Source organism: Diprion similis, chromosome 4, assembly GCF_021155765.1.
Source record: "Diprion similis isolate iyDipSimi1 chromosome 4, iyDipSimi1.1, whole genome shotgun sequence".
Lineage (NCBI taxonomy): Eukaryota > Metazoa > Arthropoda > Insecta > Hymenoptera > Diprionidae > Diprion > Diprion similis.
The window spans coordinates 8,677,500-8,702,554 of NC_060108.1; the positions used below are offsets into that span (position 1 = coordinate 8,677,500).

General features: G+C 40.0%; 1 protein-coding gene across 1 annotated transcript in view; it reads right to left on the reverse strand.

Moving 5' to 3' along the window:
- The window catches only part of LOC124405462 (gonadotropin-releasing hormone receptor), a 246,756-nt gene that overhangs the window by 101,819 nt on the left and 119,882 nt on the right, over nucleotides 1-25,055 (reverse strand). The gene's annotated exons all lie outside the window — the stretch shown is intronic.

The window sequence follows — 25,055 nt, forward strand, 5'->3', positions numbered from 1 at the left end:
CGTGGCGTGTTGTAAAATGCCAAGAATGCTTCTATTTATTCCTTTCAACAACCACAGCCACAAAAAATTCAAAATAATTTCGATAATCATGTTTTAATTCGTTATTAATGGAGAAAAATGCATCTATGATACGATGAAAGTAGTAGAAGGAGGTATCAATATTATTAAGTGATACTAGAGAAATGGGAATAATGAATAAGCTGTTAGCGAAGTAACATTCCCACCATCAAAATACTGGTGTAATTCCTTTATGGGGCAGGAATGCAGAGTACATGTGATACATCTTGGACTCATGTTACATAGATCCTCAACGAGAATAGAAAATTCATTGGCGAAAATTGTCGAGTATATCCGATACTAGGTGAGCATCACGGTTAAAATTCCATGTCAACCATTGATTTCTTATGAGATCTGAGTTTCGCGGGGTTCACTTCGCCTGCGCCGATTATAGATGTTCTTCCTAGAGGCAATGCTAAAACTTGAGATACTTCGGCTAGTTTCTGTTTTTCATTTATTGTTGGGCGCCAATTGCGAAAAGTAATAATATATAGCGGGGAGTAGAGAAGAATCTGAGGAGGTTTGGAATTACTTCCTCGGCTCTAATTAAAATTTCTCATTCATTAACATGGAATGCAAGAAATACTTGCAATGATACAATCGGGTTGGAGGGAACAACCTCTGGAGTTTCTATATAATCTCCGGCTATTCAATCAAAGAAACACAGATAAAATTACAGAATTAAGGGATATTCAATATTATAGAATTTGCAGGGCTCTTATGAATTAGAAAATAATATAATTGAATTTTCAATTTCCTTAAGTATTGAATATGATTCGATATTTATTATTTATCCAGCTGTGATTTATAAAATCTGAAGCTTATTTCTTTCCAATAATTTTCCATTGATTTAGGAATGTAATGTGTTTTGGAAATATCGCTACATATATATATATATATATATACACTTGATTAAAAGGGAGTCTCGAAGGAGACAAATAGGTCGACCTAGGTATACCCGAAACTGCTCAAGAATAAATATTTTTTCTAGAATAGTACAGGCCTGAGAACTATCGTATTACAAGTGCTGCCTACAAAAGGGTATGAAGAAACAGTCCGAATAATCGAAATACGATCTGATCTGCTCTATCAAGTGATTGCAACGATATCACCTCTGTGTACCTTTTTCGCTGTACCTATGCATTGTTACGCGTTGTAATACTATTAGAAGCCTCTACAAATTATTATCTTTTATGCTAAATAAATATCTATCATCTCTTTCATTTATTGCAATGCCTTATTTCGTAAGCGTGTGTTCTGACACGCTACAAACTTTGAAAAATAACGTCACATCTTCGAAGGCACATTGACAAATTGCGTGGCGCTGTGATCACGATTTTCCCACAGTTACTTAAGAGTCACGACTGCTAATTTTTATGTGTTTTACCATCGTCTTTAGTAAATAATGAAAACTTTTGTGTTAGATTCCTATAACAATGGTAACTTTGTGAATTACTGCGCAACATAAGAATTTCTGATAAAATGGTGATACCTATGTTCCTAGACTGTGAGAAAAAATAGTAAAATCTGGTCATCATTTTAATAAGTCTTACCATAAAAGGTCTCTCCATCGCGGCAAGACCTCCTCGCAGATCGTTATTTATGTCTTTCGGAGCTTTAGGATTATTGCCGGGACACGCAAGAGTGAACGAGAAGCTCGGCTATAATGTGCGGCGTCGCGCCGTAACTTCTTATTTTTTACCGATCGTGCAGGTTATATACGCGGGAAAGGGGGGCCTTCGTATTATACCAGTAATTTTACGCAATACACTGTGTTATTAATTTGAATTACTGCTCGGATCGAGGAATCGTGTAACGATGCGGTGTGTTATAACTGTGCAATATTTGTGTATACCCATGCTGGTTGGTGGCTGTATTTATAGCGGTGATTGAACATCGTTCGAAAACTTTAATTATCATGCTTGCGCGGTATCCGTATAGCAGAACTTGTTTACGGATATATACTCGTAGTCCTGCGGTTAATTAAAGTTAGAATCGCAAGAAACGTTGCGGTTGAGAAAACCGTTGAAAGTTAATCGCAAGGTTAAATGATGTTGATTTTAATTTTGAATTCTTTCTTTTACTTTTTATCAACACCCAGATGATCAGTTTAGTTGTTATTTTAAATTTAAAAAGTAGTTGATACGTTAGTGAATGAATGTAGAAGCTATTACTCACGATCGTTCTAATAGTTCCGTGTAAACAAAGTAAATACAAGCCATGATGCAAAGAAGTCCCAAAAGTTTCTGCAACAGTCATGATTCATCTACATTCACCCTTTGAGACACATTATTATAATAATTGAATTTTTATAACTTTTGGGGTTGCTGATTACAAATCTGAAATGGGATTTTCAAAATTCAAACCGGCGGATCTAGTACGGTGGATGAAGATTTCAAATTTAATCGAATCCGGTCAAAAAACTCTATGCTGGGATTTTCGGGGACTCTAATTGGATTCACCATACTGAATTTTCAAAGTCTGATTTCAGATTCGTCATTATCGACTTCAAAAACCCCTGTAGAGAGTTCTTTCTGTGGATTCGAAGGAATTTAACATTTTCATCCGCCATATTGGGTTTGTTATCTTGAATTTTTAAAATCCGAATTCAGATACGTGATAAGCAACATTATAATTTATGTAATTAAAACATGTGTATGTGTAGAGAGACAACTTTGTCGAAAATGAATTATTCCTTCGATTTCAATAATTTTGTTCACTCAATTTTTTTCTAACAGCAACAATTTACAGTATACCACAATAATTATTTTCGAATATTGAAACCCTATTGGTATACTATCAGAAATAGCGAAAAACTGCAAAGAAATATGTTGAAAGCTTCTCCAAATATACAGAAAAATGGATACAAAATAGGTGGTAAAAACACTTGCCACTATGACTTAATGAGTTGAAAAGGTTGTTTGGAAGTCGTTGTAATAATTTGAAAACTTGTGATCGGAATGTGTGTGAGATAAATTCTGTGTGACGTTACGGAATTATGACCAGAATTTCAAATATAGAACGTCACATCAAATTCTTGAACATTTTATGATGATTCAATATTTGAATACTTTCTGAAAATGAAATTAGGTTTCAGAAAACCCAAACGAGTAAATTTAATTATAATAATGCATTCGCAACCCTCGAAATATTGCAAGCTCTGCCCAACTGTATGAATTTATTTTTGCTGTGCATAAAAAATACGCTGTCACAATTGTATCTCGCACTTCCATCATTGGGTTTCGAGGATACAGATTGGTTGGCGGTGCCGTTTTGGGCTTCGGAGTCCATACAGTGTGAACTGTGTTTGCCGGAAGTGAACACCCACTTCGTTATTCGAAAAATCGGTGTAATATTTGTGTGACGGCTGTCAATAATAAAATTAGATAACTTCAAGAATACATTCACTGCTACTCATCTAATTTAAATGCTTAAGAAAATTGACTACTTCTATTTCGAATGACGATTGCTTTTAACCACATCCCACTCACACGAAGCTGTTCGTAGACGATGTTTAACCATGTTCATGTCAGCTCATGCCTTCTGATACAGAAATTTTGTATGATAAAAAATAATGTTACAATAGGTGTAATGAGAAATATTCACGTAACGTTTCGCAATAACGAACGAATGATCCGACGACAACGGCTTCAGAAGTTTGGATACTGGCTTTTGAAATTAGATTAAGTAGAAACAGCAAAGAATTCTGATATGTATTATTTGAGAGGCGAATTGGGAGATAATTTTTTATCGCGATTTCTAGATTTGTTTTCTGGTAAGCAGGGTTGCTTTACAGGTCAAAAATATAATTAGAATTTACAGAAAACGTCAAACCGGTGCAATTAAATTCGTATCAAGCTGTTTGAAATTATTTAATCCTAATTTAACTCTTGTGTAGCAATGTAAGCCGCTCGTCCAATCGGGCGCACAGGTTGTGACGGCTCTAGTCGTCTGAGAAAGAACAATTTTTTTTTAACTCATATGAATGTAGTTATTGTCTGAACCAAAACTAACAGCTGTTCGAAAATTAGTTTTTAATTTTTCCGGGAAATTGTCAACTAAAACATGAAAGCAGGGCTAAAATGTTGAAGCTATCGGTATCATTCTATTTCACACAGTAAATTAACGTTCCCTCGAAATCTGTGCAAAACCAGAAGTCAATCGACCCGATATTTTTTCAGAAAAACGTGCGCCCGACTTGAAAAATGTCGGCTGAACATACGGCGGATAACACCTGATTTAAGTAACTTACCCTCAATCCTTAAACTATACCAGGACCGTATAGACCACCACAACACTACTACCCTACACTACCACCTCTACAACGGTCGAGGGGATAACTATCTGCCGCACCCCAATGCACCGCAGCTCTTAAGCCTCTGTAGCTATGGGAGTTTCACGAATTTAAAATTAATATTTTTGCGACATATTCTCAAAACCCCAAATTATAAGTAAATGCAAAAGAAAAAAATTATCACCTTAATTAAAATAAGAAGAAACATTCACATTTATACTGCCAAGACCTCTTGTGTGCGGGGAAATTTCAGAGAACGGGATCAAATTAACATTTAAAAAATTCAAATAAGCCACCTTGAAATTTTTGGAAGTTATTAAGCATCCCAAGTCGTCGGTAAAATCATTTATGTCGTGAATGTTGTCTCACATCCATGTGGTAGCGAAGTCGTAAACTATAGACAGGACATGTTCTGTCAACTCTCACACGTAATCCACAACAATCCTGTATCAAAGTAATCTAAAACGCTTACCCAGGTTGAAGAGCCGTCTATGCATATTTATCCGGTTCCTTAGGTGCCATTATTTCAATGGCAGGAGCCCAACAATCAAACGTAAGTAACAAAGTAGCGTAGAGCAACTCCTGCGTTTAAATTCTACAGAATTAGAGAATTAGAAGCTATGAACACGACGATTTAGTGTGAGTCGTAACTACAGCTGAGTTGAAATCTCTAGGGAACCATGCTGTCAAGTTGTGACACCAACGGATCTACCTATTTACTAAGGCTTACATCATTTTACCGTGAAAAGGATTAATTTGAAAGTTTGGTAATTAAATTGTGATACAAAGAACTCAAATATTTAGTGCCTGATTTACGGTTGACGGAATTCTTTTCTCCAACAATGTTGCACGTTTCTAAAATCAACGTTTTCTCATAATACTTTTCGCGGCCAAGGATGCTAACCTTGTCAACACTTAAATTATGGTCGGCTTCTACCCTGTGTCTAGTCAGGGCTGTTTGTTTTCCCTGATCAGCAAAATAATGCGTTTATGTTTATTGATTCTAGTCCTCAAGCATCTACACGTTTGTCCCATATAACGTTTGTTGCAAAAATTACAAGGTATTTTATTAACTAGATTAGAATATTTTTCTATAGGAACATGATCCTTGGGTAAAACAAATAGCCTCACACATTATTGCTATTTAAAAAAACATTTAATGTTGGACTTCATCAAAGATCTACTTATACTCTGAGATAACCCTTTCACATAAGGCAATGTCATGTATGAAACAGGCATAACCTGGTAATTTTCTTCTACGGTGATGCCGGATTCAGATTCCGAAATCATTCCCTCTTTGAGGGTGAACAATCTGTTATCAATGTTTTGTTCTATTAAGTCGGCAGGGTAGGAAATGGCCATTAACACTTTCTTAATTAACTTAAGTTTCTTGTTATGAAATTCAGAGTTCGCCAATTGCATCTCCCTGTCCACTAGATTGTAAATGTTTGCTATTTTTTGTTTTGAGGAGTGGTGGGAGGTAAAATTAGAATATCTCCGAAACCATGTGGGTTTCAGATACTGATTAATTAGCCCAGAACCGGAACGATTTGTTAAAGATACTTCAAGACAGTTAATTTTACTACTAAGCTCTACTTCCCAGGTAAACTGTAGCCTTTTATCAAAGCTGTTTGAAGTTAACTGAACTTCATCAACCAAGTTTACAGAAACAGGTGAACAAAATATCATCGACGTATCTATAATAAAAAGCCCTTCTAAAATCTAAAAGGTTCAATACTGTGATTTCTAAACCCTCCATAAATAAAAATCTGGTGAAATAGGAGACAGAGGGTTACATTGGCAAACCGAAAGTTTGGGCAAAAGTTACTCCATAAAAAGTAAAGACTGCAACAGCGTTTCAGCAGAAGCGTACGGATTTCCCAAAATACACAAGACACCCTTCTTCGTATCACAGATAACAGTCCTACACACAACTCAGCAAAATTTATCAACTTCGTCCTCAAATCTTCGTGCTCCAAGCTCCTATCGGGTGTAAAGTAAAAAGGTGCAAAGAATATCTTTGATTTTGTTAAACCTGTGAAAAAGACCACGTACCAAAACAAAAGATGAGATCTCGGCGATGTATGAGGCAAGAAACGTGGAGCCAAACAGATGGTGTGGCGTTAGCATTGTCGTGTTGTCATCCTTTGTTTTGATTCGTGGTCTTCTTCGCTACGTCCATTCCAGTATTAACAGTGACTCCGTTTTGCTAGTTACGCTCTTGGCATGAGGGGTTTGATATTTTGAAAAGTATAAGATGGATCCTAAAGAACCTGACAAATAAGTTAGTAGTGCCCCAATTCTCCGTAAGCTGCTTCTGCTCGGTTACATTGATCGTAGCTTATCCCTCTTTTTTTCCTGACCACAGATGGTGACTAGGCGAAGCCACGTGGTTTTTTGTCTTTCTTTACGAATTGATACCGTTAATTATGGCTTCTAGGCGAATTTTCATGTAACCCAATGTAAGTTACTTTTTTTCTTTACCATCTTTGTAACGATATTGTTTGTTTCTTATGGACCTTTTTATGCATAGTTTTTGTATTTCTGTATTATTGACGATGGTTGTCATTATATGAAATGACATAAATGATTTCACCGATGACCTGGGACAACTTGCACCGATTTCGCGGTGGCTTTTTAAAATTTTTTAAATGTTAATATGATCCCGTTCATGCAATTTTCACCTTACACAAGAGGTCTTGACAGTATTAATTTAAGTGTTTCTTCTTACTTCAATTAAGATAATCATTCGATTTTTTGTAATAATAATGATCTCCCATGATTTATGTTGAAACGTTAATATTTTTCTGAAGAGGGCCCCCTCAGGGTCGAAATATCATGAATTAAGCTCTGACTTTCTCATGAAGCTGAAGCTGGCAGCCAGAGCTAGCAATCCAACGTATTAAACTTTATGGAAATAGAAAACTGCAGTTCAGTTTTATCGCCATAATTCTATCAAAGTATTGCGGGTTTAAGGTATATCAAAAAATTTTGAATTTTGGACTTCACTACTTGATTCGAATGAACATCAGGACGTTTCACTCCTAACCCTGGCTACCAGCTTCAGCCTCGTGACTTTTGCATCGATCTAATCATCGAGAACCACTCACATATACCAAGAGAAGATCGAGAAAATATTCAACGGTAGTTTCAATGCGTTTTCTTGACTTTCTATTGACGCCATATTCCTGATACTACGCCAGTATTCAAGAACTAATTCACATGTACAAATTTAATTGCATTAGGCGAAAAAAACTTAGATTTCAACAGCATTTCTATTAAAACAGCTGAAGATCTGAAGATAGTACCGCTACTTCATACGTGATGTCAGCACGATTTTCAATTAAAAAACAGAATAGACCCTCTTATGCAGGAGTGCCCTGTTTCTTCATAACGTTTTTTGTGGGTTGAGATGCCACGTCTTCTTTTTCGTCGAAAAGTTTTAGACGTTACTTTAGTGTGAAAAGTATTATTTATCCATGAACGATGGGGAAGCAATCGAAACGTAATCGTCGTGATCAAATTGACGATTTAAAAAGGAAAATAAAGAAATTGAGACGTCACCGTAGCAGTTCTCATAGCAGTTCTTCCATTATGTATTCAGAGCGAAGCATGGCTGTTGTGAGAGTTAGAAACCACCATTTCTATGACGACGAAGAATATCACAGCGATCCTTCTCAGGCTGCAAGCGTTATTTCCCGTGAGTAAATCAAAATTATATTCTTATTTGAACAGTTAGTATTGCAAGCAAAAGGTTGTGATGATAGGCTCACATAAGAGGTAAAATAAATCATGAATTTTGGCAGTGGGCCCCTACGAGAGGTGGGACAGACCGTACGATCTTTGGCGGTAAGCCTTCACTAGAGGTGGGATAGATCGTGCATTGATGCTAGTGGTTGTGTATGGTGTCGTTGTATTACGGCCACACATTTCCTCGAAATTTTGTAAGGATTAAACCATTCCTCATTTGTTTCGTCAGACAATAACAGGGAAGGCAGTGAGGCTGGGACCCGGAGGCAATCACAGGATCAACTGATCTGCAGTTGCCCGCAGTTTCTGTGCTTGACGAGGAGAAGGCTAATTTGATAGGAGAGAGAGTTACATCTTCGAAAGGCTCGTTTACGTTACACTCGGATATTTCAAATCGTGTCTCGTAGTGGATGCAGGACGGTTTGCGAAAAAATGATAACATCAATTTGTTCAGCACCTACCTACGTGCAGGTAGTGTGTTTTTGGAAGCTCCTACACTTAATCCAGAGATAGAATAGAGATAGAAACAGTTAGTGATGCTGTTAAAAAGAGAGATAAATTTTTCGCTGCTGACCAAAATATAGTTGGTTCGGGTATTTCGGCTATCAGAGTAGGGCTTCCGTTATTGCTGGTTAAGAAAAATCTGGATAAAAATGATAGAGATCTGTTGATTGAGTATCAATTGAATGCAGTGAAACTTTTGTCAGAAGCTGACCTTCAGACAACGAAGGCGCGAAGGGTTTATACATAGCTAGGTCTGGATAAAAAAGTTAATACGGCTTCAGAACAATCAAAGATGGATGAATTTTTGGTTGGAGCTGATTTAGCGGAAAAGTTGAGAAATGCAAAATCGATGGAGCAGGTTGGGTTGTCATTGAAGCCTTGAGCTTCGGTCAAAAAGCCTATTTTACGAGCTTCTTCGGCGGGAAACGGGCGGAGCCCGTCAGGTAGATATTCAAACTATCATCAGACGGGGAACAAATCGAGAAATAATTGTGGGTCATATCAGTCGAAAAATCAAGGTTTTCAGAAAATTCAGGGTCAGTTTCGTCCGAGGGACGGTATATCGAACTCATCCCAAAAATAGTAACGATGAGCAATTTGGCAGGACCTTTGAAATCTGAGTACTGGGTCCTATATTACTTCAAGACAAATTTGTTCTGGGCTAAATTAAAGTTTATAAATTGAAATTTATAAAATCACCGCACCAGTTTGTTGTGCCCCAGCTGCCTATTGACAAGCCTATGGAATCTGATTATGAGGAAGCCATAACTCGTTTGGTTGGTTTAGGCGCAATCTCAATTTGTTCACCGTGGGGTGATAAATTCATCTTTAGTTATTTTTTAGTTGCGAGACCCAACGGATCAAACCGCGTTGTTTTACGGAAGAAATCCGTACAGCAATTCAACTTTTGTCTCAGGACTCTTTCATGGTGACCTTCAAGATGCATATTTTATGCTCCATACATCCAGATAGCAGAAAATATTTTGGGTCCAGTTGGAAGGGTCAATTGTTTGAGTTTATCTGTCTCCCATTTGGATTGTGTACGGCTCCACTGATTTTTACAAAAGTCATGAAACCAGTGATACACTGGTTGAGGGGGAAAGGCGTAATTTTGGTCATTTATTTGGACGATTGGTTATGATTTGGTTTAGATTATGATTCTTGTAGTAAAAATGTTTTACGAATGATAGAACTCCTAAAATCTTTAGGATTCATAATAAATCACGGAAAGAGTAATTTGGTGCCTTAAAATCGTTGCGAGTTTTTGGGTTTTTCATTAGATTCAAAACCGTTAACCTCAGAACTCCCAGAGAGAAAACGAAAAAAAAATGCGAGTATGTAAAATTGGGGAGTCAGCGCAATTTGGAGGCAATATACCAGCTTGTTATCCAGCAGTGGAATATGACTGGGTCTATTCAGAACATTTTGAAAGGTAAAGATTTGTAGCGTTTGTTGCGTATCAACACAATTTAATTAACATAATTAGTCTGTTCTTCAATTTTAAAACGATATATTCTTATACGGCAGGGATTTCCTTGGACGGTGGATCACAAGCTGTATCGAGCTGTCCGGAAAAGACAGGAATCCCACATCTGGCAATACAAAACCGCGTTGAAGGAACTGTGACCCTAAACAATAAACTTAATATCGAGTAATAACTGAACCGTCGAAGCGTCGTACGGAACTTCCAGCGCGGGTTTTCCCTACTTTATTACCCCTGGGTTTTTACCAATAAACAATACTCAGTTGGCTGCCACACGTGGACGCTGGCCTGCCCGGACAGTAGGTACGCGAAGGTCCGGAAGGATCGCGTATTGTTTAAGCACAAGTCATACCTGCATGCTCCAACTTTCCGCCTATATACAAAATTTCCATTCCTACAACCAAGACTTCCGGTGCAAATTCTTGACCAATCCTGGATTCCCTCCAATCACAATAATCAACCAATAGGAAAAATTCATGAATCAGTAAATGTTAAGGGTGAGACGATAAGAATAATCTTCGACACGCTGTATAGTTGGTGGACACTTTTATTAGTTGAGCACGATAAGAATTGTACACTTTTTCCAGCTGGCGAAAGGCGACTTGTTCAGCTCGTGGTCGGATCGAATCTGATTTCTAAACGCGCGCCTTAGGCTCATCAACCTCTCATCTACCGCAGCGCCATTTGTCTAGGGGACTTATTCTGATTCAGGCCAACGCGCCACTAGCGCCCTCTCCTATTCTCTCTCGCTCGCTCTTTCGCTCGCCCGCCAATCGGCCCCGACTTGGTCTCGCGACCTCGTCGTGCCGTTTTGGGTGACCTGCATGGACTTGAGAAAAATGAATTTCCCGGGAGGTCTATAGCCCTTAAGGAGAGACTCCCTAAGGCTGAATTGGCGTTACATACACGACGACACGTATCACGTGCTCGAATATGTTCGTGGGCGAGCGTCGAACCGCGAGAGAAACGTTTAACCAGTGTGGTCGTTTGAATCGGCAACAATATTCAAATCTACCTCAATGGTGTTTATTTCGCCGTCTCCCGAGGAATCAAACAAGTCGCCTTTCGTGTTTACAATCGTTGGTGTTTCAATCTTCACAATACATTTTTGCCATAACTATTTCATGTGGCATTTTGATAATTCGCTTACAATATTTTTCATTTAATTACGTTACATTTCGACTTATGAACTGAACACAATAATTTGGTATCGTAACTAAATTCATCATGATGTAAACTGAAAGTAATTGAATTAAAGAATCAAGCAACTCAAGAATAATATAAACATAACGTGCTCGGAATTTCTGTCGTCGAGTCTTCTTAATAACGTAATACATTTTTCGATAATTGACCAATTTCTCCTTTCCCCCTTTTTTTTTTTTTTTTACACACACCTTTTGGTTTCCAACAATCTCCCCCAGTCAAAAATTCACTCGATTTTTGACTTATTCTGACGAACTGAAAATTTTAATTAATTTATTTACGGGTCTCATGAAATCCTTTTTTCCGACGCGCACTTTCACGATTCTAATGACGTTGTCGGATTTATTTGGGAAAAGCTCAATTACTCTGCCCTTTTTCCATTCGTTCCGTTGGGATTGGAAATCTACAACAAGAACTATGTCGTTTAATTTTAAAGGTTCAGCTGGAGTACACCACTTCGTACGAGGCAGAAGTGTCGGAATATACTCGCGAAGCCACCGTTTCCAAAAGCCGTTCGCCAAGTTTTGAGCAATCTCGAAGGTCTTCCGAGGATTTTCTACCACCTTGTCGTACTTTGGCATCCGTAAGTGACCAGATGAGCAACCGATTAAAAAATGGTTGGGCGTGAGCGCCTCCTCGTCTCGCGGGTCTACCGACACATGGGTCAACGGCCGCGAATTGACCATATGCTCAACCTCAATCAAAATCGTGTGAAGTACTTCCTCCGTCGTAACCTGCCCTTCCAGCGCGTGACGTGAACCTGTTTTTATTGAGCGAACCAATCGCTCCCAAGCTCCCCCCATGTGCGGGGCATCGGGAGGATTAAAATGCCAATTGAAGCGATTTCTTGCCACGAATTGTCGTCGCTTATTTTTATCAATATTGGCGATCGCTTCCTTTAATTCCTTATCGGCCTTTACGAAGTTCGTACCGTTGTCGCTGTACATATCGGTCGGAAAACCCCGTCTACTAGCTAGTCTCTGGATCGCCATAATAGTTGAACTCGCATTCAACGTGCTTGCTAATTCTACGTGGACTGCTCTCGTTGTCATGCACGTGAAGAGAACGCCCCAACGTTTTTCGTGCCGACGTCCAATTTTTATTGTCATCGGCCCAAAGCAGTCGATACCGCAGTGCGTAAACGGGCGTCGTTGGTAGGCTACGCGACACGCGGGTAAATCGGCCATCGGCGGATTTGATGGTTTAGCCTTACGCATGCGACAAGTAACGCAGCGTTTCGCTAGCCATCTGAGTCTCGATCTAAGCCCTATTATGTAGAATTGTTGTCGTAACTCGTTTAACACCGTCTCATTGTTAGCATGTTTGTAACGGCGATGAAACTCTAGAATTAGAAGTTTGGTGGCATAGTGATCAGCATCTAATATTATCGGTCGATTCTCAAATTCTTCGACGTCGAACTCTGATTTTACTCCCTTCGTTTTCTCCAATTTTGTGACGCGTCCTCTTGCCCGCAATAAACCTTCATTATCGATGTACGGCTCTAAGCCAAATAGTTTGCTACCTTTAGGGGAATCGCCCTTTCGTAACGATTCTAACTCTCTCCAAAAACATGCAGCTTGAATCTCGCGGTACCAAAATTTTTCCGCGTCAGCGACGTTCTCCGGCGACTCCATTACTTTTAGGCGTTTTAAAATCATCTTCTCTCGCTGTTGATGTTCCAACGCTGAAGGTTTACTGAGCGTGTTGCTCTCTCCGGGCGGCCTTCGATATCGACGCCAAATGTTAAATATTTGTCTCACGCGCATTATGGGTCTGATCACTCTTTGCCACCCGAGCAACCTGACTCTAGTAGGGATCATCCACATTTCAGGTTGTTTTAGAAACGCCGCTCCGATATATTCTTTCCGAGCTTCTAACTCATTTATTGCCCGCTTCTCAGTATTTTTCAAGGTTTTTTCTTTCGGCCACGAATTACGACTTTCAAGCAAGAATTTGGGGCCAATCAACCACCGATCATCTGAGCGCATGGGTAAGTCAGACGGTCGCGTCGCATCGTCAGCCGGGTTTAAGCCCGTGGGTACCCAGTGCCATTCCGTGACCTTTGACAACTCACCGATCTCTCCTAATCTGTTCGCGACGAACATTTGCTTTTGTAACGGATCTGCGCGGATCCAATGCAGAACGGTCGAAGAGTCGGACCAAAAAACGCGCTCATGTATTGGAATTTCTAGTTCTCGTTCTATAGTGGCTGCCATCCTCGCTCCAAGCAGAGCCGCCTGTAATTCTAATCTCGGTACCGTCATCGGTTTTACCGGCGCCACTCGCGATTTAGCCATCACCAACGACAAATGAACTCGGCCATCGCTCGCTTCCGATCGCAAATACGCTGCCGTAGCATATGCTTTCAAGCTCGCGTCGCAGAATATATGCAGCTGAGTTTTGACATTATCAGAACCAGGTATACGATAACAACGCGGTATTTTGCAATTTTTCATTTCGATTAGGTTTTGCAGCCAGATCACCCAAACTTTAAGTTCTTTCATCCTAATCGCTTGGTCCCACTTAACCCCGCTACGCCAAATGTCTTGCATTACAAGCTTCGCTTGAAGCGTGAATGGGGAAAGAATGCCAAGTGGATCGTACACCGACATTGCAATGCTAAAAAACTCTCGTTTGGTTGGTGCTACTTCGCCGCGGGCTAAATTCGAGCGAATTTTGCTTAAACCGACATTGAAACTAAGCGTATCTTCGTCTCTATCCCAGTACAAGCCTAGTACGCGTTCTTCCGTATCGCAGAGACTTGCAATGTCTTTTTTCTTTAATTTATTTTCATCGCATACGTCGTCAACGACGCGCGAGTCATTCGACGCCCAGCCATGCATATCAAAATTAGCCTCTTTGTTGATTAAAATTACGTCTCGGACGCGTTTTCGCATTTCCGCTACCGAGTTACCCGACGCAAGATAGTCATCCATGTAGCTGTTTTTTACAACGCTACGTGCGGCTTCGGGTTTCTGTTTAGAAAATGTGTCCGCATTTTTATTTTTCACATAAATCGCGCTGCAAGGGGAAGATCTTGAGCCGAATATCAGTCCCGTGTTTTCCCAAATATCGGGCTCACGTAAACGATCGGCACCTCGCCAGAAAAACCTTTGCGCTCCCCGATCTCTCTCTATCACTTTAACGCGCATGTACATATCTTTTATATCAGCTATTACGGCGACAGGGAACTGTCTGAAACGCAAAAGTACGCCGAGCAGCGACTCTAACAAATCCGGGCCCGTTTCCAAAAAATCGTTGAGGGAGAAGCCTTTCGTTTTAGCAGCTGCGTCTAAGACAGGCCTCACTTTCTCCGGTTTATTTAGATTCCTGACCGGAAAATGAGGGATATACCACTTACGCGGCCTCGGCAGATCTTTCGTGATTTTTACTACATAACCATTTGCGATCCATCGCTCTATCTCTTTGTAGTATCGCGCCGCCAATTCAGGGTCTTTGTCTAATTTTCTCTCCAACGAATACAGTCTTTTCAACGCGGTCTCTTTTCCGTCAATGCTCGGCATTAATCCCGTTTTCCAAAGCAAACCTGTCTCCCAATAACCACGTCTTTTTTTTGTTGTCACTTCTAACATGGCCAAGGCTCTTTCGTGCTTACCGTTTTCGTTTTTAGCGATAGCCACGCCGAGGTTTTCGGTTTCAAAATATCCTCTTACAAGTTTATCTAGATTTTCCAGAGTCCGCTGCTCAATGCTCTCGGGTTTCGGCGTTTTCCACTGCGTCGCAAGCGCGCTTAGATTGAGCTTTAAACCGCGTCCGGTGGTGTACCCATGAAGCACCCAACCTAACGTAGTATGTGAGACTGCCAAACTGCCGTTTTCTAGTTGTCGAGATTTGTCCGGCGTGATAATAGACCAATTGTCTTGTCCGATGAGAATTACAGGTCTTGCGTTGGTATAAGGCTCAATTTCGATTCCCAATTCTCCATTAACGTGATGCGCGACTTCTCGTGATAAAGATTGACGCGGCAAGTCTAAATTGGCCACTGCCACAGCATGATTGATTCTCACCTCGCCAAAGGCACCTACTACAACAAAGCTCAATTTTTCGCTCTTGGAACGCATCGTACCACTCCACAGTCCTCGGAATGACATATCTATTTGCTCACCGCGTAATCCCTGTTCGTGCGCAAATTTTTTATCCACAACGCTAATCGTGGAGCCCCCATCGAGCAGAGCATATGTACTCGCTTCCCTTTTTGATCCCAGCACACGAATCGGTAAAATCTGAAGAAGTCCTTGTCTCGACGCTAGTCAAGTTCTATTTTGAGGCGCGCGATCCTGGGCGCGCGAATCATCACGATTGTTTCGATTTTCTCGTCCCGATAAGTTTTGCGCTCCTTTTGAGCATCTACGATCTCCGTCTTGTCCGGGACGATTGAGATCTCCTTGGCGTTTCGATGACTGTCCTGCCTTTCTGGTGTGATAATGCAAAAGCGTGTGATGGTCATATTTGCACGCATCGCACCTTGTTTTCTCTCTGCACTGTTGTTTCGCGTGTCCACCACCAAGACAGACAAAGCAGAGCTTGCGCTCTTTCACGATGGCCCACCTACGACTCGTATGCTGTCTTCGAAAGTCACGGCAATCTTTTATTTCATGATTGTTTCGACCGCAATTTAAACATTTGACCCGATTACTTCGATTTCCTTGTGTGTCAGTATCCGCGGCCCGACTTGTTGACGCGCAGACTACAGCTGCTCTCGAGGGCCTGTTTTCTCGCCTTGATGAATGAGATTGTTTCTCACTTTCCACTGCAGACGCCTCTTCGATTTCAAATATGCCCGCTTTTATGATCAAGTCAGCTTCCTTGTTCATGAACCTCGCGAACTTAGCTAGAGTGAATTGATTCTCCGACGGATCAGCTCCCTCGTCGGCAAATCGGTAAAAATCGGTTTTTAGGTTGTTGGGAATCTTAGCGATTATACTTCTCAATAGATCGATGCTATTGATGTATTCTGGCAAATTTAATGTTTGTAGCGCAACAAGACCGTTTGACAGTTTCGTATTAAACGTCACGAGATTGCACTGTTTCGCCTTCAGGGACGGTATGTTTTTGAGATCCTTGATTACTTCGTTCGCGACCAAGTGGCGATTCCCAAAATGTCTATCCAAGGTTCGAATCACAATGTCCGGATTATTAGTAGTATTAAGAAGCGTGCTGACGAGTGCTTCCGCTTTTCCATTTAGCGCCTTTTTCAGACGCCCGATGTTAAACCTGTCAGTGAAGTAATCCACAGATTCTTCGTAAGTCCGCTTGAAGTGATCCCACTCCAACGAATTGCCACTGAACTCGGGTAGTTTCGTAAGATGATTCAGAGATTCGCTGCGTGAACTTCCCGCGGTGGTCTCGAGGATACTTTGGCGAAAGGCGTCCAACGTTCGCGTGAACGTGTTCGATAGTAACACAAGAGGATCGTCGGTTACACCCCCAGTAGGTAGCTCTCTTGGTACACTATTTCTACGCGAAATCACGTTGACACCGTCATCGTTGACGTTATTATCATCGCGACTGTTGAGTCGTTCTCTCGATCCGCCAGGAGTCGGAGCATCTGGCGCGACGGAGATGATAGCGTCGATATCCAGTGGATACACAGGCGGGGGTTGCCTACGCTCTGGTGTTCGCTGTTGTCGCATTTGTAATTGTTGCGCTACTCTCACCGGTGTCGGTTCTTCTCGATCACCGGAGCTCGCTCGTAGCTCAGAGGGTGTCACCCTCGTAGTAGAATTGGCTGCTGGTGGTTCTTCCCGATCATTACGCAGTCGACGTCGTCGTTCAGGTGGTGGTGTGATCGGAGCTGATGCGAGTCGTTTGTTTTTACGCGGTGCCATCGATGAAAACAGATAAGTTTCTTTTTTGGAGAACTAATACACGTTGTTACACTTTTTGATTATTCCCGCACTATTGTCGTGGTTCCTCACCCGGGGCACCAGTTGTTAAGGGTGAGACGATAAGAATAATCTTCGACACGCTGTATAGTTGGTGGACACTTTTATTAGTTGAGCACGATAAGAATTGTACACTTTTTCCAGCTGGCGAAAGGCGACTTGTTCAGCTCGTGGTCGGATCGAATCTGATTTCTAAACGCGCGCCTTAGGCTCATCAACCTCTCATCTACCGCAGCGCCATTTGTCTAGGGGACTTATTCTGATTCAGGCCAACGCGCCACTAGCGCCCTCTCCTATTCTCTCTCGCTCGCTCTTTCGCTCGCCCGCCAATCGGCCCCGACTTGGTCTCGCGACCTCGTCGTGCCGTTTTGGGTGACCTGCATGGACTTGAGAAAAATGAATTTCCCGGGAGGTCTATAGCCCTTAAGGAGAGACTCCCTAAGGCTGAATTGGCGTTACATACACGACGACACGTATCACGTGCTCGAATATGTTTGTGGGCGAGCGTCGAACCGCGAGAGAAACGTTTAACCAGTGTGGTCGTTTGAATCGGCAACAATATTCAAATCTACCTCAATGGTGTTTATTTCGCCGTCTCCCGAGGAATCAAACAAGTCGCCTTTCGTGTTTACGATCGTTGGCGTTTCAATCTTCACAATACATTTTTGCCATAACTATTTCATGTGGCATTTTGATAATTCGCTTACAATATTTTTCATTTAATTACGTTACATTTCGACTTATGAACTGAACACAATAATTTGGTATCGTAACTAAATTCATCATGATGTAAACTGAAAGTAATTGAATTAAAGAATCAAGCAACTCAAGAATAATATAAACATAACGTGCTCGGAATTTCTGTCGTCGAGTCTTCTTAATAACGTAATACATTTTTCGATAATTGACCAATTTCTCCTTTCCCCCTTTTTTTTTTTTTTTACACACACCTTTTGGTTTCCAACAGTAAACTCCTACACCCTCCACATTTTCTTGAAACTCCTTCACATTCCTTCTTCTATTTTTTCAAAACAGTCAGTTCTCATCGAGACATCAAACTACCAAAAATTCCTATCAAGACCTCAGGCCAATAACAACTACCTAACAATTTCAAATACCAACCAAATATCCGAACTTAACTAATTATCGAGTCGACTAATTATCAATGTATCTAATAAACATCTTATATCGAACGTATAAATAGATAGTTAGGTTCTAAAACAATACTATAACAATTGATCTTTAATTAAACACCCTCACTCTACTAAAGTGTTGTGCGAGACACAACAACGTTAGTTGAAAATCTCGGCAATTACGTTGCTGGAATGTCTATCTCGAAAGATATTCAAGACGACTTTGTTTGGTGGGAAAGAAATATCAGGCAGACAAATAATTCGATCAAAAACTTTCATTTTCAGAGAAGAAATTTTCTCAGATGCATCAACTTTCGGTTGGGGTGCATACTGTAATAATGAGCTAACTCATGGTTTTTGTAAGGCTCCTGAACGTAACTTTCACATAAATCATTTCGAGTTTTCAGCGGCTTTTTTGGCATTGAAATGTTTTGCCGGGAACTTGAACAGTTGCAAAATATTGCTAAGGATAGATAACACAACGGCAAACTCGTATGTTAACCGTCCGGGTAGTATTCAGTTTCTAAAATTAAATCAAGTTTCACGTGAATTTTGGCAGTGGTGCGAAGCGAGGCGGTTGTGGATCTATGCTTCGTACATTGCGTCTAGAAAATACTCAGAAGCTGATAGAGGTTCTCAAGTTCGAAACATGGACACAGAATGGAAACTTTCTGCTGAGGCTTTTGATACAACTGTTAATTATTGGAGTTCGTTCCAAATTGATTTATTCTCTGGATTGGAATGATTGGTCTTTATGTCTTCCCACATTTTCGATGATTTTACGAGTAATTAGAAAGATTATTTCGGATCAAGCACAGGATGTGATGGTGGTACCAGACTGGCACACGCAGCCTTGGTACCCTCTATTCACTTCCGTTTTAATGGAACCACCTATGGTTTTTAAACCATCTTCTCACTTGCTTCTTTCACCTTGTAGATTGATTTATCGCCCTCTTGCCAACAAGTTGTCTCTGATTGTCGGTAAATTATCAGGGAAGGGTTCAAGCAAAAAAATACTTCAGAAGAGTCGATAGAAAAATTGTTTGCTTCACTGTCTTCAGCAATTGTGAAGCAGTATAGTAAACCAATTAAGGATTGGTTGGTTTACTGTATTTCTGTTGATTGCAACCCTTATGATGCTGGTGAAAATAAGATTTTAATATGGTTGACAAACACATTTCATTCAGGCGGGTCCTATGGGACATTAAACACGTATACAGTATACGTATACACGCAGCAGTTTCATTGTTACCTGCAGGGGATCGTGTTTCAAAAAGTCCTTGAATATCAAAGTTCTTCGAAGAAGTTTTTGTTTTGTTAGCTTTAGGTACGGCGTACAGGGTACAGACGCTTTCTTAAATTAAATTGAGCTACACTTCAAAAAATAACAGAAGTTTTGAAATTCGAGTTTGAAACTTAATTAAGACGATTCGTCCGGGTGCGTTTCAACCCCTTTTAGTGATACGCTTGTTCAGAAATAAGCCAAAATTATGCATGGCCAGTACATTAGGGCGTTACTTGGTGATTATTGAACCACCACATATTAATATCGATAATTTATTAATTACGACTTCGAAACCTTATACAGCTGCTAATCCTCAAAATTTACTATTAGTGAATGGATAAGGGCGTTTCTCGTGTATTGCGGCATAAGCAAAGAATTCACGGCACATAGTACACTTCATGCTACTACATCAACGGCCCTGAAGAAAGGCATTGATGTTAATGTGTTCCAGAATATCGCAGGTTGGTCGAAAAATTTGCAGATTTTTGCTACTTTTCACAATCGACCTATTATATCAGGTAAAAGTGCTTTTGCAAGCGCGATAATTGAATAGTTTTAAGTATATATACTGAAACGTGTTGGGGCCAATGTTGAGGTCAATTGAAAAAAAAATGTACTTATTCTGTAATAGATAATGAAGAAGCATTTTTATTAAATTTCGACGAACAGTAATTAGAGAATTGTCTGAACATCTATATAGTTATCATGAGAACGAGACTCGAATATAATTGAACGATCAAACAAACTTACCTGTTGTGAAGTTCGATTGTAATTACATGAAGAGTCTCGTTCAAATAATGAAGACCCACCCGAGATTTAGCTATGAGAACCAATAATCGCATCCCAAAACAAAACACTCACGTTATTATCCATCAACAGCGGAAAAAACAACCAGAGACTTACTAGAATTGAAATCAACACTGCTAAGCTTCTCAGCATGTATGAGATCTAAGCTTAACTGAATTATGTTCTGCAATAATGTTATATACATATTTATAAAATAAGACGTTCTCTGTAGTCCTTTCCGCGACGGAGAATGCTAATACCAGAGAAGTTAAAACTAAGATTATGCTCTAATCTCTGTCTTGATAATGTAAACTATATCATTTGAAACACAGATTACGAAGTTTTCTTGCATCGATGTCGGTTTGCTGCATGTTAGAACTATCTGATCACTTAGATTCCAGTCAAGATTCCAAGATGTCTATTCATTTCTATTAAGAAAATTACTATAAAGGAAGAAAATGGTTTTCCTTCTTATCGAAGACAAAACGTATGATACGTGTGTTAATTTGGTGAATTTTAGTGCAAAAAGTTTCACACCATTTTGTTTTATTATTTAGAGTCAGATTGATTAAAATATATTTTATTGCAGCAGTTAGAAAAAAAAATTGAATTTCATATTAGTAACAGTGAAAACGAATAAACCATTTGACACTGCAGAAATAATATTTGAAGAATCAAATAAACATATCCATTAGTTGAGTAGTTTTGTGACTCTCTGAGCTGACTTTATTCAATATTATTAAGGTAACTTTATTCAAATCAAGTGTACATGTTACGTTACAGGGGGGTCTACTGTTTGGTTACTACTTTTTACTGCTTGTATCTTTCTGAAAATGCAGTATCAGAGGCGGGTCGAGTGCGCAGGCCGATTAATAGTAATTAGGTATTTGAATGAAAAATTCCATTAGTATCGTCAGATAGAATGTCGAAAAATAATTGACACGTATTTTTTCTTTATTCAATTCAACGTTCCCTAACAAAGATATAGCAGTTTGAAATTGACGCGTGACGTCACAATGTTACTAGATATAGATATACTATAATGTAATAAATGTATAACATTATGACGTCACGCGGAATTCTACTTCCTATATCTTTGTTAGTAAACATTGAATTGAAAAAAGAAAAAATACGTGTCAATTATTTTCGACATTCTATCTCACGATACTAATGGAATTTTTCATTCAAATACCTAATTATGAAATTCAATTCGAAAGTCTAATTATTTTCAGTACTGCTATAGTTTGTAACGGCCACACTCACCTTACGGGGAATCTAAGGATAAGCTAGGTCGCCAGCAAACGCTCGCAACGTGCACAAGGAATAATTATAAAATTTAATTTAAATTAGAAAGGAAAAAGCTGTTGGGCACAAGGTCGCAATGACCACGATATAATTAGTGATACGTTAAAGCAGATCAATAAAAAAAAACAAAGGAGGTAAACAGCTGCTCTCAGCTGTGGACCTTGACCTCGGGATGCTCAGCTGTCAGTTTTTGGCAGAGGGGAACGTGGGGGCAAAAAGTGAAACAAAACACGCAAAACAAAGCACCGTGGGTTAGTAGGTAAAAGAGGGATTTATTCGAAGTAGATAAGGTAGGTCTCAACTACGCCACCTTGCACATACAACCTCGTCGGTAAAACAGAGTACAGATAAGTGCCCGTGACGCGTCGCGGAGGGCGACGGAAAACGCGTGGGGAAGAAACGACAATAACAATATTTGAACAAAACAAGAAATATCAGAGATACAATTAATGGACGGTGACATGGACACATAATATTTCCACAAATTATATATCGATAATTACAAACGGGGAAATTGAATATTATACACTCTAGGGCTTATTTGATATAATATTATAAGATCACAATAGTTAGAATGATATTAGTAACACAAACAGGCTCGAAGATATTATACAAAAGAGACAACCCTCGGTAGTTGTCGCGAATAGTTATCGTATACCGGGGGGTGATACACGTGATAATACAATAGAAATGAAATGGAGATGAGAATATTAACAAAATATTAGCACACACCAGGTAAATGTATTAAAAGGTAGTTAATCTAAAGGTAATAAGCACACGAAAACCCGAGAGGAAAGCAATGGATGGAAGTACCGGTAATGGCGGCTTCGATCGGTTGCGTCTAAATCGGAAAAAGATATATTCAAGAGAGAGTCAAGGTAATAACTCGGGGAGTCGTGCGGGAACGGAAGCTTACTTATAAAATACAGGAGTTAGTAATCAGTAGGAAAGCGATAACAAACGAAACACAAAAACACAGAGGTAATTTCAATGATGCAGATAAGGCACGTCAGGTCACTATGATAGCAGGACGAGAAGTAACGCTATCATGGTGGTCTTCCCCTAGCTTCGTCAGCGTTGCCAAAACAGGAACAGAAGACAGTCGGGAGATGGCATTGGCGCGTTGTCTCTGGAGAAGCCGGCCGGTAGGTGTCCGGGCAGGGCTCGCGGCTCTCAGCTGTTTCTCCGGGTCTCTCTCGTTGTGCGAAAGGCGGCTAACCGTCAGGTTGAGCGGGGTCGAGGGTGGTCATGTTCACCGCTGGTAGTTGGGGCCGTTGTCGGCCCGCCGAGGAAGAGTTTGCGTCTTTTTGATACAGATGGAACTGCGATGCTGGACCGTAAGAATTTGCGGTTCACCGATTTGACGCCAGATAATATTAGCGGTATCGGAATTAGTGGAATTGGCTTGATGTCGTTCGGTCTCGGCGGCAGTCGTTCGGAGCTGCTCTTTCCCTTCAGTTGATGGACACAGTCCTGTAGATAGACGGCAGCCCTGGAGATATCTCGGGAGTTCGGTAGTAGAGACCCAGGTACTCGGCTGAGGCGTTGAGGAACCTGCCCGGGGTGAAGCCAGGGAGATGCTCGCATGCCCAGGTTTTTAGAAGCGTTCATGCCCATGTTGTTAGAAGCGTTCGAGAGGTTAGGTACTGCCGGCGTTCTCCTTCTTGACGTGCTCTCGGGTTGCCCGCTCATGGGAAGGGATTGGAGGTAGTCGGGACATAGGGAGAGATATTTAAAATAGACAGGATGAGGAAAATATTCTATTTAATTTTAATTCCGCCCATATTGTACGCCATGACTTCTCGTCGCTACCGTTTGATAATAGAATTTGGGGTGGAGGTGGCAGTCTATAACATGCGTCAAAAGCGCAATGTTACAAGTTATTCAAATAGTTATTCATTTCAGCATTAGTCATAATTGTAATGTCCAACATTATAATTACGTAACATAGATAATAATAATGCATATGCAATGAAGATAATAACACAGTGAATAATTATAAACCAAACAATCACAGGAAGGATTAGATTGATTTTAAGGAATTCTCGTCTAAATAGAAATTATATTTAAGGCGCCGCTGACGCTGGCATGTCATATATATATTTCGTGACGTCAGAAGCGGGGAAATTGGGTGAAAAAGCCTATACGAATCCTGCGATAACGAGAATATGAATCTTACTCGGCAATATTTTAAATCGTAGCTTGAATGATAGTGTACGTGTGAATCTCAGTCACTGCTCAGGCAAATCGCTGATAATGTTTATAATAAAGAATGATGAAGTGAATAAAATCACGCGACAACAAACATGGCCGATTAGAGCTATCGCATGTTGTATATTCACTGATTGCACTGTTCCACAATTTCTTTCACCCTCGCCAGGGAGATTCACACGTACAAAAGCACACACGTTATCCCGGAAAACTTATACTATCAGTTACTTTTTTGTAAACATGGCTCGATTCGTATAGGCGTTTTTCATGTGACAGCAGCCCGTTCATGGCCCACAAGAAGTATGTCTCGATCTGTAACTGATATCACTGGTTGGATCTAACAGAAAAAGCCAATGAAATCAGCGGCCTTAGTTCACCGTTCAACGTTCAGAGGCGCTGCACGTATTTATGGCGTCACGATTTGATATTTTCAAGTCAGTTCAGCGGCGCCTTAACACATTCATTCAGGAAGTATATAAATTTAATCCAACCCGTTGTCAGATCAGGCAAAAAAACAAAATAACTCATACATTGATGAAAATGCAGAAGAAGTTAGTCCAGTTACTTCTTTATATTCATACTTAATTGTAATTTGTAGTTGGATAAGTTTAGGGTCAGTCTGACCCCGATGTGGCAGTAGTGCAATTTCAGAGAGATGGGGAGGCTAAGGGTTAAGTTTTAATCATACTTTTAATCTGAATTAACAGACATGTACTTGGCAGTAGTTTCTGATTTGAAGCTTTTTGTACGAGGTGATTATATTCATTCATTTTTGTTCAGAGAAGTTATTTTTAGGGTAATGACTACATTTTTAACGTACCTGATGCTTTTTGGGAGGATTTTTTTTACTTAAAATCGATTTAACTCTGTAATGATAGGTCGGGGCACAATGTTCCGCGTCTTGAAATGTGTGTAATGAATGCACCTTTAGATGAAACAAAATCGGGCCAAATTAATCATGACATACTTGATGATAATTCAATTTTTTTACTTCAGGAAACAAAAATCACCTTTGGGGAGGTTGTAGATGTGTTCACCATTTTTTTTTTTTTTTTTTTTTTTCATATAAAACTTTTAATCAAATTAATCAATTAATCAATTATTTCTATGACATTTTATCGTCTGACCTCACGTTTTT